The sequence below is a fragment of the Pseudophryne corroboree genome, chromosome 9 (assembly GCF_028390025.1).
Source record: "Pseudophryne corroboree isolate aPseCor3 chromosome 9, aPseCor3.hap2, whole genome shotgun sequence".
Classification (NCBI taxonomy): domain Eukaryota; kingdom Metazoa; phylum Chordata; class Amphibia; order Anura; family Myobatrachidae; genus Pseudophryne; species Pseudophryne corroboree.
The window spans coordinates 439,885,131-439,897,306 of record NC_086452.1 but is presented as its reverse complement, the minus strand read 5'-3'; the positions used below and the strand labels follow the sequence as shown (position 1 = coordinate 439,897,306).

Sequence of the window (12,176 nt, the reverse complement as noted above, 5' to 3'; positions counted from 1 at the left end):
GAGTTGTTCGTTCGCTAGCAGATTTTTGCAGCCGTGCAAACGCATTGTCGCAGCCCACTGGGAGTGTATCTTAGCTTTGCAGAAGTGCGAACGCTTGTGCAGCAGAGGCGCTACATTGTATCCAATGGTGGGAACTTTGCGGTCAGCGGTGAGGTTACTCGCGGTCAACCGCTGACCGCAAAGTTCCCACCATTGGATACAATGTAGCGCCTATGCGCTACATTGTATCTCTGCCGTGCGCAGCCTGACTGACAGCTCAGGAGTGCACAGGCAATCAAGAGAGTGCCACGACGTGGCGCTCCCTGATTGGCTGAAGGGACCCTCTGTGACAGGAGTCACGGGGGGTCTCGGCAGTCGGGGAAAGGGGTCCCATGTGTAAACATGGGACCCCTTTCAGTGTGTGGTTCGGGTTTTTCGGTTTGTTTTTTTGCCAAGTACGTGGATTACAAGCTCAGAAGAGGACCGATCTACACTGGATTGTGTGAGTATAATTTTATTTTCAGGTACCCCATGGATTCTACTTGGAGAAGTGGACCGACCCTCGTGTGAACATAGGTAAGTATGTGTGTATGTAGGTGTGCATGTATGTAATAAAGTTTTACTTTCAAGGTGTGTGAGTTCTGTTTTTATTTGGGTATTTGTTTTGTAGTAGTACTACAGGTACCAGCGGGCCCGTTTTTCCACTGCATGCTGGTACTTGTGGTTCTCCAAGTACCAGCTTGCGGGGGAGGCTTGCTGGGACTTGTAGTACTGCTACAAAAAACAATATTCTTATTTTTACACATGGCTATCAGCCCCCCATCCGCAGCCCTTGGATGGGGGGGGACAGCCTCGGGCTTCACTCCTGGCCCTTGAGTGGCTGGAGGGGGAGGGACCCCTTGATTTAAGGGGTCCCCACTCCTCCAGGGTACCCCGGCCAGGGGTGACTAGTTAGTGATTTAATGCCAGGGTCGCAGGGACCTATATAAAAGTGTCCCTCGGCTGTGGCATTGTCTCTGACTAGTGGAGCCCGGTGCTGGTGTTAAAAATACGGGGGACCCCTACGCTTTTTGTTCCCCATATTTTTGGCACCAAGACCAGGCGCAGAGCCCGGTGCTGGTTGTTAAAATATGGGGGAACCCCTGTCAATTTCCCCCCCATATTTTTGCAACCAGGACCGGTTCAAAGAGCCCGAGGCTGGTTGTGCTTAGGAGGGGGGACCCCACGCAATTTTTTTCTTGATTTTTAACACTTTAATTTTTTTTTTTAAAGGTGCACAATGAAGCCCTGCACGGATCTCACAGATCCGGCCGGGATTCCTTGTATTTTGTCAGGCAGTGTTTTACTCATCACTCCCGTAAAACACTGCCTGACATTACGAATCACATCGACATCGGAAAAGACGAATGTTGCAAACTCGGCAGCTTAGTAAATGACCGTATCAGGATTAAAAAAGTTGCAGTAAAATGCACCCGATACCATTCGAGATCAAACACCCTTAAAAACGGCTAAAACACGAATATTAGTTAATATACCTCGTGGATCGTAAAATATTAAAAAGTTTAAAAAATTTGCAAAAAACTCATGTCGACCCTTTGCCATGTCGACCAATAGTAACCATGTCGACAAAGAAACTGCGTCGGCCAATAGTGGTCGACCTAATGCATGTCGACCTAGAGACCGGATACCAGCTGCACCCCAGTACTTCCCTGCACAATGCCCACTTACTGCATTCAGTTACGACAGCGTAAGAGACCGCTAAGACTACCTATATCGGAATGGCCCGTCCTCTCCAGCCCCCTTTTGCATTAGCCCAGATGCTATAAAACCTCTTCACCAGAGAGATCATTACCTAATGATTGAGCAGTCAGGAATATTGGGTGTAAGAGGGCAGTGTAAGGAGCAGGGGGGGTGGCCCCGGGTGCTGCGTGCTCCTGTATGATAATGTGTGCAGGAACAGAGTTCACATAAGATCTCAATGCTTCTAGATAGCTCATAATATGAATATCAGCAATATACAAATGCTCTGCGTGCAGGGAGCTAGTATGGTCTGGGAAGAACGAGTGTGCAAGTGATCTGTGGCTAGTAATAACACGCATCCTTCTGCACCTCTGAGATACTCAGCACTGATGTACATTGCTGCAATTACACCAGAGCACAGCCTTATACCCCATCTCAGACCAGCCCAATCCACACACACAGGATATCAAAGACAGTGCCAGCGGGAGGAGACCGTTCCTGGAGGTGACAATGTGACCTGTTCCCTAGTTTTTCTTAAGCTGTAGAGCGGGGCAAAGTCTGCACGTCCTAGAAAGAGAGAAATCAGGAAGCCGGGACTCACCTGAGCCTCAGGAATCTGATATTGGGACCATCCGAGCTGTTACCCGGGACAACAGCGAGCACCAAAGCTGGGATAAGACTCTGCTTCGTCGCACTGCTCGGAACTATTATCTCCTTTGTGCCAAGTTTTTTTTCATAGCTGTGGGGTGTATCCTGCACGCTGCTGTCTTGCCAAGAACTGAGAGTGGGCGAGACCTGTCACTGTGTATGTGTGTGGCTGAGACCTGCGTCCTATACCTGATCACAGGTTGTCTCTCTGACTGCGTTACTGTGTTCTCTCTCTGTCTCACTCACTCTCTCTCTCCCCCTCTCCCAGAGTGTCTGCCAGAGCCTGGGAGGGACCAGGTGTATTGTACTCGCTCTGTCAAGGTGTGGAGACAAATACAGGTATATGGTTTCACATTGTGGTTCGCTATAACCTTTGATATATCGGCCATTGTTCTGCAGTTCATGTTTCACCGGGTGAGCGATGGTGCCTGGTGCTTCTGCAGGTGACCTCATTGCTTGCAGGGATATGCAGACCTGTGTACACACATTGTGGAGTCATTGCCAACATACATAACCATTAGAATATCCTGTTACTACAAACACCGTACCCTGCCTTTCCTTCATCCCTTCCTAATAGTCCCTCTGTTGGACAGGGATGCGGTCATTAGGTCAACCACTATTGGTCAACATGTACTAGGTCGACATGGAAAAAGGTCGACTTGAGTTTTTCAAATTGTTATTTATTTTTTATTTTTTCATACTTTACGATCCATGTGGACTATGATTGGAACGGTAACCATGCGAGGCCATGCGAGGGGACACGGTGCCCTAATTGGGGTTCTCGTCGACTTAATGACTGTGTCGACCTATTTCAGGTGTCGAACTAGTCACTGTCGACTAATAGTTGTCGACCTAATGCATGTCGACCCTATGACCCACACCCATTGGACACATAGGGGGTCATTCTGACCCGTTCGCTCGCTGTTTTTTAACGCAGCAGAGTGAAAGGGTCCCTACTGCGCCGGTGCATGCTAGACGGCTGAAGGCCGTAGCAGGGATGCGATCGCCTCTGCCTGATTGACAGGCCGAGGCGATCGATGGGCGGGAGAAGGCAGAACGGCTGCGTTTGGCTGCCGTTTCGTGGGAGCGGTCTGGCCATCGCAGGCGTGGCCAGACCGAACGGGGGGAGGGCCGCAGCGGCTGTGTGACGTTACATGCAGCCGCTGCGGGCCGGGGAGCGACGAGTAGCTCACGGCCAGCACGCTAAAGCGGCGCTGGGCGGGAGCTACTCTTGAACTGCAAAGGCGTCGCCGCTGTGCGATGCCTTTGCACTTCTGCGGGGGGGGGGGGGGGTGGCCGGCCTGACATGCGGGGCGGGATAGCCCTGCGCTGGGCGTCCCCCCGCATGTCAGGGAGGATGATCGCAACTGTGCTAAATTTAGCACAGCTACGATCAACTCGGAATGACCCCCATAAATCATTTGTATATAAACTCTTCTATTCACTGTCAAAAGTGCTTATTTGGTGCTGAAAATGAAATAGCATCAGTCCTGGGTGGAAAATTGGGACAAATGTGGCCACACCACTTGGACCACCCAAACTGCAGCCTGTCAGGCAAGGCACCGAAATCTGGGACTTTGAGGAGCAGGCATGCGGTGTATAGTGAGCTGCTTATATTAGGGTAGTTGTGGCAGACGCATGCCAGCATCTCTATGACTAAGGATGGACGTTATACAGCGAGACCAGTGAGACTTGCCTTTAGTTCTCCTTTTAGGGGCCTATTTATTATTATTCATTATACGGCCCCCTGTAAACTATCATTCCTTATTGCTGCGCTAACGAGGAATGATTTATCAGTGTAATTTATCAAGCAGCAGCTGGAGGATTATGGAGGCTGCTGGGGGAAGGATTAGAAGATCCCTCTCCGTCACTAAAGTACCTATAGGCACAAGGAACAGATGATAATCAACCCCTGAGAATAATGGGGACTGCGGTCTGCAGTGTTCATTACCCAAATGCAGGAGATATCTCTGATATGTTCTACACGCTGTTAAACAGAACCAATACTTACACTGTGAGGAACTAAGGCCTTGGTAATTAGACCGCACAGACTTCTAAACTAAAAGACATGAAAATAGCTGGTATTATATATTTATTGACAGTCCAGATATTTCCATACAGCCCAGATTTTCAGTGACACTAGCCAATGGGAATAGCCAGCAGAATAATGGCTGCAGAGGAAGAGACTAGTGGCATGTTAGCAATTCAGGTCAGGAGGGACCAAAAGCTGGTGTGCAGAGCTAAAAGCCAGGAGGGGCAGCAGTGGGCCTTGCACACAGGTCCACTAGTTTATGATGATCTCCCTTCCTACCAGTGTCGGACTGGGGCATGAAGGGCCCACCGGCGGAATGCAGTGATAGTGGCCCATACCTAAGGGTGTGGCCAGCCTACAAAGGGGGTGTGGCCAACCTTCACTGAGGCTTGAAATACACAATAGTCTAGTGCAGTGTAATGCAACATATCTACCATGTATAATACAAGTGCACAGTCTGGAACCTGATTCCTAGCGGAAGGAGTGGGCACTCAGGCAGTGGGGCCTACCGGTGGTTTCCCTGGTGCCCCTGTGGGCTAGTCCGACCCTGCCCCCTACACGCACACACACTGCCCTGGAAGAGGTATTAGTATAAGAATGGGGCAGTTTATATTACCTGTTAAGACCTCACCTACAGCGTATGTTCTAACTGGCCCATTTTGGGGAACATTCCTTATTTTAGGGTACTTTATCATTATCCTGGCAGAAATAACGGGGTGTGGATCGTTAGGTTGACCAGTATTAGTTCGACAGTCAATGGGTCAGCCCCACGTGGTCACGACATCTAAATGGTCAACAGGATCAAAACATTAACATGGTCAGTAGGTCGACATGTAAAAGGTAGACACTTGAAAAGATCGACTGGTGCAAAAGGTCAATACAATAAAAACGTTGACATGGAAATGGTCGACACAAGCTGGGGTGTTTTTTTGTGGGTGTCATTTTCAATGTTAAGCCAAATAGAACTCCAATTAGTACACCGTGTACCCTCGCTACGTTGACCATGCTTCGGGAAAGGTGCCACGCTTCGCCAACACTGCACTCCACACAGGTTACTATTCCCAATCGTAATCCACGTGGATGCTAAAGTATGAAAAAGATGAAACCAAAAACTTGCGTTGACCATTGTCAACCATTGTCATGTTGGCCATTTGGACATGTTGACGTTTTGTACCTGTTGGCCTTTTTCATGTTGACCTTTTGACTATGTCGACCATATGGGGTCAACCTTTTGACTGTCGACCTATCAACCAGTAACCGGGAAAAAGGTTGAAGTGGGCCTAGTGTCTCCTGAGAGTACCATACAGACCACTGGAGGTGGCCACTGCCCCCATCCTGGTTCTAAACATTGGTATATCGGGAGGTAGGCCTTGAGTACTATACCCAGTTTTGGAGACCCCATATCTCCAAAAAAACATTAATATAATAGAAATAATTCAGAGAAGGAGCTACACATCAAAACTTATAAGGAAAGGCTTTAGCGGCACAAAGCTGATAGGCTCAGGGTGGTCATTCCGAGTTGATCGCTAGCTGCATTCGTTCGCTGTGCAACGATGAGGCAAAAAAAAGGCACTTCTGCGCATGCGTATGCGGCGCAATGCGCACGCGCGAAGTACTATTACAACGAACGATGTAGTTTCACACAAGGTCTAGCGAAGCTTTTCAGTCGCACTGCTGGCCGCAGAGTGATTGACATGAAGAGGGCGTTTCTGGGTGTCAACTGACTGTTTTCAGGGAGTGTTCGAAAAAATGCAGGCGTGCCAGGAAAAACGCAGGCGTGGCTGGGCGAACGCAGGGCGTGTTTGTGACGTCAAAAAAGTAACTGAACAGCCTGAAGTCACCGCAAGCGCTGAGTAGGTTTTGAGCTACTCTAAAACTGCACAAAAAAAATGTTGCCGCCGCTCTGCGATCCTTTCGTTCGCACTTCTGCTAAGCTAAAATACACTCCCAGTGGGAGGAGGCATAGCGTTTGCACGGCTGCTAAAAACTGCTAGCGAGCGAACAACTCGGAATGACCACCCAGATTGTGATAATAGTGGTTAGGAAGGCAGCATTTAAAAAAAAATAAAGATATGATTTCCAAAAGAAAAGGGTCACATTGAAACTGGACAGAGGAAGACTGATCGGTAATATACAAAGCAATAGAGATAGATCCATGGAAGAGTCTCCATACAGCTATGGTGGGGACTAATGCAAATACAGAATTCAACAGTTCATGTGCCAAACTTATGACTATAATTAAGACTAACGAGGAGATGTGTCAGGCCTAAAGAGGAGTAGTTTCCCAAAGTAACCAGTCAGCGTAATTTCAAAGACTGTGCTAGACAGAGGACAGAAGCTGGTGGCTTTGTACAACTTCTCTGCTTTATCTCTCTCCAAAACTTGATACATCTTATAATATTGATTGCAAGGTTTTAACATCATTTGGTCATGGATTTAGCGGAGCAATGCTCTGCTGCCATGACGAAAACTATCCAGCGGTAAGGCCGGGGAACTTTTTGCCTCGACGACCCAATTATGCTCTACTCAGCATGCTTTAACCTGTAAAACTGTATGGTAGATATAATATATGTAGTTACGGCACTGCTTTAAAAGACTCTTAAGCAATAATACACACTCTGGGGGTCATTACGACCCATTCGCATGCTATGGTTAATCTCTGCGGTGTGAACGGGTTGGAACTGCGCATGCGCGGCGCCCGCAATGCGCACGCGCGTCGTTGCCCAGAAGAAAGAAGAAAGTGATCGCTAGTGCGATCGCAAGAAGATTGACAGCGGGGAGGCGTTCCAGGGAGGATACTCACCGTATACCGGGCGTCGAGATCCGAGCGCAGGCGTGTCCAGGCGTTTGGAGGGCGGATGTCTGACGTCAATTCCGGGACCTTCATCGCTGGAGCCATCGCACAGGGTAAGTAACTGCAGGGCTGGTCTTGTTCTGCACAAAACTTTTTTTAGCATAGCGGGTCTGCACAAGCGATCGCAGCCCTGCTATGCTAAAATACATTCCCCCATAGGCGGCGTCTAGGTGATCGCAGGAGCAGCAAAAAGTTGCTACGTGCGATCAACTCGGAATGACCCCCTCTGCTCTGAGGCTGTAGAATGACGAGGTAACATGGATGCGAGTCGTTACCTAAGGGTGCCAATGCTGATACTCTGAGATTGAATACAGGTGACATGACCTCAAATGGAGAAATGAGTTATGACCACTACATTCTGGATCATACATGGGCCTGCATGTGAAGAAGATGAGAGCAACTGGGAAGAACAAGATGGTATTGGACTCTCTCCCCTGGCAGCTTGTACAGAACCTTTGGCAGCTTATTCTTTCACTTTGTAAAGTCTGGCAGCTAGCTCTAGCACTCTGGCAGCTCTTGTAGATAGAGTGGCAGCTCTTTGAACTAGACTGGCAGCCTTGTTGGTGAAGGTAAAAATAAAAAATTGCTTGGGCACCGAGTATGTCAGAGATTTAAGGCATCTATTGATTTATTGTGATTACCTTTGCATACCCATTAAGCTAGCTTATCTTCTAAAATAAATGACACAGACACAATAAGACACGGACAACAACTGCGTAAGTTTTAAAAGGTCTTTAATGTATTTATTAAGTGGAATGACCCTTCTGGTAAGGGATGGCAAGGAAAGCGCTTGATGACCAGCTCTCGCCAAATGATGTTATACAATAATGGCGACGACTTGAACGCCCCAACTTTTATGATATGAGGCGACTAAAACGCCTCATCCGGCCAAAAGCATAACCTGCCTTGAAGAAGGCAAACACCAGCCTTCACTATGGCATAGCGTGACCATTTTCTACGAAAATGCCCATCGTCCCCCCGTACGGGCAGAACTCACTAGCCGTCCTTGGAAAGGGTAGGTGCTCCTCAAAGACCATTTATGCCCCATGTGGCCGCTGGTCAAAAGCACCTTCCCGCTGGAAGTAAAATCGAAATTGAAAGCCAAATAGTAGCCAAATTAGAGAGCAGCAAAACAACAAAAAGGGGGAGGCCGGGCTTTCCAATCACTCAAAAGGAAGTGCTGCTGCTGCCTCCCTATATATATGTATATATGGGTGGTATTCATGTGACCGCCGGTCAGCTGACCGACAGTCACATGACCTCCTCCACGAGCCCGACGGCTCACTATCCCGATGGTCGGCATGCCGACCAACAGGGACTATTTCCACTCGTGGTTGTCCACGACACCCATAGAGTGGGAACTGGGAATAGAACCCGTGGCGACCGCAGGTCGCCACCGAGCCCGCAAGGGGCTTGCTGCACTCGCCCCTCCCCGCCGGGATCCCGGCGTCGGTATGCTGCCGGGATCCCGGCGTCGGTAAGCTGACCGGCGGTCAGGAGACCGCCGGTCACCAGTACTACACCAGTATATATATATATATATATATACCCCTCCTATGCTACCTCCCCTACCTACCCTGATAGGCTAAAACAAATACAAACCATACCCCTCAAGGGGGAGGCTAATCTCAACTAGCAAAAGCTCTATCATTAACCCATCACAAGCCAAATACTCCTTATATAATTTCGTGCCTATACAGCCCTCATTTACTCACTGTAGAAACATGGCTGCCGTAATAAAGTGTGGTTTTAGCCAAACAAATGTACTGTACAAAATGGAATGTTATACAAAGAAGCAATACAGTGCAGATGTTATACTATGTATAACATTAAAGAAAAAATAATAATACCTATAGAATAGATAAAAATAAACACATCAAAAAGAAAACACACTCCTATACATATATCACATTTATAAAAGATAATAGTTCATGAACCCAGTGTGTACAGGTTGCCTCCCATATCTGAAACGCTTGCGAACAGAAGTATTATGAACGTCAGAATTTTTCGTATTTTGAAATATATAACCATTATGAGATATAATAGGGATATGACCCAAGTCTAATCACAGAATGCATTTATTTTTTATAAACACCTTACACATATAGGAGCAAATGTACTAAGCCTTGGATATTGCTAAAGAGGAGAGAGATATAGGGGTCTATATACTAAGCCGCGGAGAGAGAGATAAAGTCGAAGGCGTTAAAGTACCAGCCAATCAGCTCCTAAGTTTCATGTTACACGCTGTGTTTGAAAAATGACAGGAGCTGGTTGGTTGTTACTTTATCTCTGTCCACTTTATCCCTCTCCAGGCTTAGTAAATAGACCCCTTTAGCTCCATCCAATTGATCTCTCTCCAAGGCTTAGCACATATATTTCCCAAAGTACCAAGCAATCAGCCCCTAACTGTCATGTTACAGGCTGTGTTTATCTCTCTCCACTTTATCTCTCAAAGGCTTAGTACATCTACCTCATAGCCTAAAGATAATTTGATACAATATGTCTAATCATGTTGTGCATGAAGCTATGGCCCTCATTCCGAGTTATTCGCTCGCTAGCTGCTTTTAGCAGCATTGCACACGCTAGGCCGCCGCCCTCTGGGAGTGTATCTGAGCTTAGCAGAAGTGCAACCGAAAGATTAGCAGAATTGCTACTAAGTAATTCCCTGTAGTTTCTGAGTAGCTCCAGACCTACTCCTAGACTGCGATCACCTCAGTCCGTTTAGTTCCTGGTTTGACGTCACAAACACGCCCTGCGTTCGGCCAGCCACTCCCCCGTTTCTCCAGCCACTCCTGCGTTTTTATCCGTGACGCCTGCGTTTTTCAGCACACTCCCGGAAAACGCTCAGTTTCCGCCCAGAAACACCCACTTCCTGTCAATCACTCACCGATCAGCAGTGCGACTGAAAAGTGTTGCTCAGCCCTGTGTAAAATTGCATATTTTTGTGTGAAAGTACTTAGCGCGTGTGCGCCCTGCGGCCCATACGCATGCGCAGAACAGACGTTTTTTAGCCTGATTGCTATGCTGTGAAAAACGGCAGCGAGCGATCTACTCGGAATGAGGGCCAGTGTTTGTACATTGAGCCATCAGACAGCACAGGTGTCAGTATCTAAGACGCGCTTGAACAATGACGTATGTCGGAACATTTGGATATGGGAGACTCACTCTGTATTACACAATAATGAATACAAACTAATTAAAACAAATAAAAACTTCTCACTGTCCCGATATAAATCCATATTGCTGCATATCGCGCCAATAAGGATTATTTAAATTTTTTAATAAGTGCCTTTCCCGGTGATCAAGTAGAAGTAAAGTATCGCATCCGCTGAGCGTCTCAATTGGTACTGCAAATCTTTAGCTACTTAGATATATGCGCAGTTCAAAAACATTGACCATTTGCGCGAATATTGACATTGTCAGGGTTAGGGATTGGGGGACAATACTCACCGGAACCACCACTCCATCAGATGTCTGCGTGTCACATAAATGCTGGTACCTGGAAGACACCCCTGAAGACATTGGGATCAGGTAAATCACCGCTGAACCACCTGAGACAATGGGGTCATTCTGAACCAAACGCACCCTGCAGTTTATCGCAGCGGTGTGATCGGGTCAGAACTGCGCAGGTGCCGCAGTGCGCCGGCGCATGCCAGACGACCAAAAGCCGTCAGGCCGCTACGATCGCCTCTGCCTAATTGACAGGCAGAAGCGGTCGCTGGGTGGGGGGGGGGGTCGGAACGGCAACGTTTGGCCGCCGTTTCGTGGGCGCAGGTCCGACCAATGCAGGCGTAGCCAGACCGAACGGGGGGCGGGCCACATCGGCTGCGTGACGTCACATGCAGCCGCTGCGGGCCGGGGAACGATGAGTAGCTCCCGGCCAGCACGCTAAAGCTGTGCTGATCGGGAGCTACTCTTGAAGTGCAAAGGCATCGCCGCTGTGCGATGCCTTTGCACTTATGCGGCGGGGGGGGGGGGGGGGGCGGCACTGACATGCGGGTCGGGATAGCCCTGTGCTGGGCGTCCCCCCACATGTCAGTGTGAAATGAATGATCGTAGCTGTGCAAAATTTAGCACAGCTACGATCATCTCGGAATGACCCCCAATATGTCATTATTCTAACATGATGAATGTCAACATATCAAACCGCAGCACACCAAAAATGACCTTCTCCACCCATCATAAGGTGCCACTTGCATTCTGTGTATCTATATCTAAGTATAGGGCCCATTTATCAACGAGTTTTAGATATTTAGAAATAGCTAAAACTCATTGACAAAAGGCCCCTAATGGGCAGATTCAATTGCCGGCGGGAAATTTGAGAAACCACGCGGCACAGGGTTTTTTTCCCCACAGCCGCAGGGTTTTGGTATTTAATTAAGGGACAGAAAATGGGACGCGGTGATTTTCTATAGAAATCACTGTGTATTTTTCTCTCACCGCCAGGATAGGCTTTAGGTGCGGGCTATCAGAGTTAAATGGATTGTAGACCACAGGGACCACCAGAGGCCCCCGGAGAGGCACTGGCGTATGTAAAATGGTTGCAGTGTGTACGGCGCACACAGGCACACCCTACACCCATTTTTTAAAATACCTCTCCAAAGTCCCCCGCCTGCAGTAGAATCTCCGGTTAATGGCGCGGTGGCCATTTTTCCAGAGATTTGCACATGCGCAGTAAGAAAATCTCTGGAAAAATGGTCACTGCGCCATTTTCACGGAGAACTGCACATGCGCACTAGACTCTGTGACAGCGCTAGGATCCCCTAGTGCCCAGAGTCTACAGCACTGCCGGCTAGAGAGAGGGGGCCAAAACGGAGTCTGTACACAGGCCTCCTTTTTTCTAGAAGTGCCCCTGTGGAGAGGTATCGTTTTTTTGTATTTTTCCTTTTTCACGTGCCGATTTTGGATTATCGCGGGTATGCG

General features: G+C 48.3%; 1 protein-coding gene across 1 annotated transcript in view; it reads right to left on the bottom strand.

Moving 5' to 3' along the window:
* LOC134958466 (laminin subunit beta-1-like) overlaps nt 1-2,589 on the bottom strand; it is a 195,008-nt gene extending 192,419 nt beyond the window's left edge. The window contains exon 1 of the mRNA XM_063941097.1: nt 2,321-2,589. The gene's annotated coding sequence lies outside the window, so the exon portion shown is untranslated. The remainder of the gene's footprint in view (nt 1-2,320) is intronic.
* Nucleotides 2,590-12,176: the final 9,587 nt, after the last annotated feature.